This window comes from Scyliorhinus canicula, chromosome 21, assembly GCF_902713615.1.
Source record: "Scyliorhinus canicula chromosome 21, sScyCan1.1, whole genome shotgun sequence".
NCBI classification, from domain to species: domain Eukaryota; kingdom Metazoa; phylum Chordata; class Chondrichthyes; order Carcharhiniformes; family Scyliorhinidae; genus Scyliorhinus; species Scyliorhinus canicula.
The window spans coordinates 7,960,943-7,966,947 of NC_052166.1; positions in this window are offsets into that span (position 1 = coordinate 7,960,943).

A 6,005-nucleotide genomic window follows, 5' to 3' on the forward strand; every position below is an offset into this window, starting at 1 on the left:
TCAACCTAAAAAGGTCGAAAAAATGAAAAGAACGGATCCAAGCATGCAGGCCTCTCGCAAAGCGAGAGAGAATCAAAATAGACTCAAAAGTTCTACCAAGAGTCCTCAGCTCAGAGCCAGCCCTTGCTTCTTAACAAAGTCCATCACCTCCTCGGGTTCCTCGAAATAGTGGTGCTGACTCTCATACGTAACCCACAGTCGCGCAGGAAACAGCAGCCCAAATTTTACCTTGTTCTTGTACAAAATCTCTTTCACCTGCCTGTAGCCTCCCCTCCTCCTAGCCACCTCAGTGCTCAGGTCTTGGTAAACATGCAAGGTGCTATTGTCCCAGGTACAGCTTCGTGTGCAGAACCCGCTCTTTGTCCAGGTACCTGTGGAACCAGACCACCATCGCTCGTGCGAGACCCCCTCGTCGCGGCTGCCTCACCGGTACTCTGTATGCCCTGTCCACCACCGACAGGCGAGGGAACACCTCATTCCCCAGCAGCTTCTGAAACATACCCTCCAGATCTGCGGCAGCATCCAGCCCCTCAGGCCCTCCAGGAGGCCAACAATTCTTACATTCTGCCGGCGAAATCTGTTGTCCAGCTCCTCCAGCCTTTCCACGAGCATTTTTTGCTGATCCCTCAGCCTCCGAATCTCCACGTCTGCCATCGTTTGAAAGTCTTCCTGCTCTTCCAGCTCCTGGAGCTTCTCAGCCTGATCATCCAGCCTTTTTTCTAACCGGTCCATCGACTTCTAGAGCGGCTCCAAATTATCATGCTTCAGAGCTAAAAAGCCCTCCTGCATGGCCTGTAGCAGCTGCTCCATTGGCTGGGCTGTCGGTGCCTCGCTCTGGACACCAGCCATATTGGTCTCTCTCACAGCCTCCACCGTGCCCTTATTTGCCCACTTCTTCTGCTGTTTACGGTCCCTCCGGCTTCTTATGGATTCAGTGCCTGAGTACTATTGCTTTCCACTTCCGCGCTCAAAAACACAAAAAAAGTCGGGGGAAAAGGTCCAAAAGTGCAACAGAAACGGGAGCCACCAAATGTGCGACCTACTCCCTCATAGTCGCCACCGGGAGTCTCATTTAAGCGGCATGGACAGCAGTAAATTGAAGGGGTGTAGGTTAGGTTGACCTTAGATTAGGATAAATGGTCAGCACAACATCGTGGGCTGAAGGGCCTGTACTGTGCTGTACTGTTCAATGTTCTATCAGAAATTAAATTTTTAAACTCCTCCAAAATTATAATTTCTCTGAGAGCTTGATACGTTTGGTCTATTTTCAAAGCCCTTATCCACCTATCAAAATTACTCTCTTTGATCCTTTCAAACTCTATGTGTTTGGCCAGTATCTTTCCTTAAATTTCTAAACCTTTGCCTTCAGGCACCAGTTCATATGCATGTAAGATGGATTTTTTCACCTCCTCATATGTCCCATATATTTGCACTGATTGTGATGCAAACACTTCACTAGCTCTACCTACCTACCAACTTTGTTTGAATTAGTAATGCACACATGTCCTGTGGCCATTTCAGCTACCGCCGCAATTGCCTCTTATTTTCGTATTTTGTCAGGCAATGTTAAATGCCTGACAAAATAAAAGCCTCTTTTTAGCCTTTGTTTGTAAAGTACTGTGTGTGACCTTCTCCAGCCCCCAAAACTTCTGAGCCTCTGAAAGAGCCATTGTCCACAACACCAAATTAGGGTTAGGGTTAGGGTTTTTAAACTGTATTTAAACTTGAATACAACACCTGAAAAGCAACACAAATATGCTCACCCCTCACTGTCTATAAGTTCACTAATTGTAGTAATCCACGGAAGGCAGGAGTTCCGTCACCACACCAATATTTATTTACAATAACTATATTACAGGAGCAGCTACAAACAGTGCTGCTAGCAGTCCAGTCAACTTAAGACTGGCTCACAAAGCCTACACAGGTGATTATATGAGCCCCCTCAATGAGCTATCATTGAGGGAGCTCATACTCCAATTGGCCAACCAATAAAGCCAATTGGAGTTCATTACACTAATCAATCACTAAAGATAGAGTTTTATCCTGGACTAGCCTCAATTTTGTAACGGACCAGGGTTTAAAAACTCCAAAGTATAATATGGAGTTTACCTGGCCTAAAACTTTTTGCTGAATTTGGCTAGTATGAGCCCATGAGCCTTCACTTGAGGTGTGATTCAACAGTCTTCCTAGACAATCAAACAAGCTTTATTCTAAGAACTTAGTTAGCATTTATATAAACAAACAACAAGAATTTTTATCAATTACAAACATAAAGCTACCCCACAGCAAACCCCTTTTTAAGGGTGTGGCCAAGCATGTATATTCTATGTCTATGTCTCACTTGAGTAAGACTGGGTTTTCATGAGATTCTGACCCTGTCTCACCAGCAGATTGAAACCCCTCTGGAAAGCAAACTATACCAAAACAGCAGGTATCTGTTGGGCAGCATGGTAGCATTGTGGATAGCACAATCGCTTCACAGCTCCAGGGTCCCAGGTTCGATTCCAGCTTGGGTCACTGTCTGTGTGGAGTCTGCACATCCTCCCCTTGTGTGCGTGGGTTTCCTCCGGGTGCTCCGGTTTCCTCCCACAGTCCAAAGATGTGCAGGTTAGGCAGATTGGCCATGATAAATTGCCCTTAGTGTCCAAAATTGCCCTTAGTGTTGGGTGGGGTTACTGGGTTATGGGGATAGGGTGGAGGTGTTAACCTTGGGTAGGGTGCTCTTTCCAGGAGCCGGTGCAGACTCGATGGGCCGAATGGCCTCCTTCTGTACTGTAAATTCTATGAAATCTGTAATCAATGTCCTTTTCTCAGAACTCTTTATGATGAAAATGGAGAGGCAGGCTAAAACACTTAGATCATAGAACTTCTGTTCTCTGTCCGGGTTCACAGCAGCCAAAACGTGGAAGCGAAACCAGAAACAGTTGAGCCACAGCCCAGCTCCACCCACACAATGACATCACTGAAGCCATGTGATAAGACAAAAACCTTTCTTAAAGAGACACTCACATGACACTCCGTTTAATGATTCCTCTCCAGTTGGTCTCTGATCCACCTGTATTTGATCCTGTCCAGTTGATCTCTGATCTCCCTGTATTTGATCCCTCTCCAGCTGATCTCTGATCTCCCTGTATTTGATCCTTCTCTAGTTGGTCTCCGACCCCCCTGTATTTGATCCCTCTCTAGTTACCTCTCTAGGGCTTTTCACAGCAACTTCATTGCAGACTACTTGTGATAATAAGTGATTATTATTATTGGTTGATCTCTGATTCCCTGTATTTGATCCCTCTTTAGTTGGTCTCCGACCCCACTGTATTTGATCCCTCTCTAGTTGGTCTCTTATTCCCTGTATTTGATCCCTCTCTAGTTGATCTCTGATTCCCTGTATTTGATCCCTCTCTAGTTGGTCTCTGACCCCCTGTATTTGATCCCTCTCTAGTTGATCTCTGACCCCCTGCATTTGACCCCTCTCTAGTTGATCTCAGACCCCCCTGTATTTGATCCCTCTCTAGTTGATCTCTGATCCCATGTATTTGATCCCTCTCTAGTTGATCTCTGCTCCCTCTCTAGTTGATCTCTGATCTCCCTGCATTTGATCCCTCTCCAGTTGATCTCTGATTCCCCTGTAATTGACCCCTCTCTGATCCCCATGTATTTGATCTGTCTCTAGTTGGTCTCTGACCCCCTGTATTTGATCCCTCTCTAGTTGATCTGATTCCCTATAATTGATCCCTGTCTAGTTGATCTCTGATCCCCCTGTATTTGATCCCTTTCTAGTTGATCTCTGCTCCCTCTCTAGTTGATCTCTGATTCCCTGTATTTGATCCAACTCTAGTTAATCTCTGAACCTCCTGTATTTGATCCCACTCTAGTTGATCTCTGATCCCCCTGTATTTGATCCCTCTCTAGTTGATCTCTGATCACCTTGTATTTGATCCCTCTCTAGTTGATCTCTGCTCCCTCTCTAGTTGATCTCTGATTCCCTGTATTTGATCCAACTCTAGTTGATCTCTGATCCCCCTGTATTTGGTCCCTCTCTAGTTGATATCTGATCTCCCTGTATTTGATCCCTCTCCAGTTGATCTCTGATTCTCCTGTAATTGACCCCTCTCTAGTTGATCTCTGACCCCCTGTATTTACATAGAACATAGAACAGTACAGCACAGAACAGGCCCTTCGGCCCTCGATGTTGTGCCGAGCAATGATCACCCTACTTAAACCCACGTAACCCAACAATCCCCCCATTAACCTTACACTACGAGCAATTTAGCATGGCCAATCCACCTAACCCGCACATCTTTGGACTGTGCGAGGAAACCGGAGCACCCGGAGGAAACCCACGCACACACGGGGAGGACGTGCAGACTCCACACAGACAGTGACCCAGCCGGGAATCGAACCTGGGACCCTGGAGCTGTGAAGCATTGATGCTAACCACCATGCTACCGTGAGGCCCCTATTTGATCCCTCTCTAGTTGATCTGATTCCCTGTATTTGAGCCCTCTCTAGTTGGTCTCTGATCTCCCTTTTTTTGATCCATCTCTAGTTGGTCTCTGATCCCCCTGTATTTGATCCCTCTCCAGTTGGTCTCTGACCCCCTGTATTTGATCCCTCTCTAGTTGATCTCTGATCCCCCTGTATTTGATCCCTCTCCAGTTGGTCTCTGACCCCCTGTATTTGATCCCTCTCTAGTTGGTCTCTGATCCCCCTGTATTTGATCCCTCTCTAGTTGATCTCTGCTCCTTTTCTAGTTGATCTGATTCCCTGTATTTGATCTCTCTCTAGTTGATCTCTGACCCCCTGTATTCGATCCCTCTCTAGTTGATCTCTGATCTCCCTATATTTGATCCCGCTCCAGTTGATCTCTGATTCCCCTGTAATTGACCCCTCTCCAGTTGATCTCTGATTCCCCTGTAATTGATCCCTCTCTAGTTGACCTCTGATCCCCATGTATTTGATCTGTCTCTAGTTGGTCTCTGACCCCCTGTATTTGATCCCTCTCTAGTTGATCTCTGATCCCCTATAATTGATCCCTGTCTAGTTGATCTCCGATCCCCCTGTATTTGATCCCTCTCTAGTTGACCTCTGATTCCCTGTAATTAATCCCTCTCTAGTTGATCTCTAATCCCCCTGTATTTGATCCCTCTCTAGTTGATCTCTGATTCCCCTGTATTTGATCCTCTCTAGTTGGTCTCTGACCCCCTGTATTTGATCCCTCTCTAGTTGGTCTCTGATCCCCATATTTGATCTCTCTAGTTGACCTCTGATCCCCTGTATTTGATCCCTCTCTAGTTGATCTCTGATTCCCTGTATTTGATCCCTCTCTAGTCGATCTCTGATTCCCTGTATTTGATCCCTCTCTAGTCGATCTCTGATCCCCCTTTTTTGATCCCTCTCTAGTTGGCCTCTGATCCTTCTGTATTTGATTCCTCTCTAGTTGGTCTCTGGTTCCCTGTATTTGATCCCTCTCCAGTTGATCTCTGATTCCCTGTATTTGATTCCTCTCTAGTTGATCTCTGATCATCCTGTATTTGATCCCTCTCCAGTTGATCTCTGATCCCTCTCCAGTTGATCTCTGATTCCCTGTATTTGGTCCCTCTCCAGTTGATCTCTGATCTCCCTGTATTTGATCCCTCTCCAGTTGATCTCTGATTCCCTGTATTTGATCCCTCTCCAGTTGATCTCTGATTCCCTGTATTTGGTCCCTCTCCAGTTGATCTCTGATCTCCCTGTATTTGATCCCTCTCCAGTTGATCTCTAATTCCCTGTATTTGATCCCTCTCCGGTTTATCTGATTCCCGGTTAATCTGATTCCCTGTATTTGATCCCTCTCTAGTTGATCTCTGATTCCCTGTATTTGATTCCTCTCCGGTTTATCTGATTCCTTGTATTTGATCCCTCTCTAATTCATCTCTGATCCCCCTGTATTTGATCCCTCTCCGGTTTATCTGATTCCCTCTATTTGATCCCTCTCTGGTTGATCTCTGATCCCCTTGTATTTGATC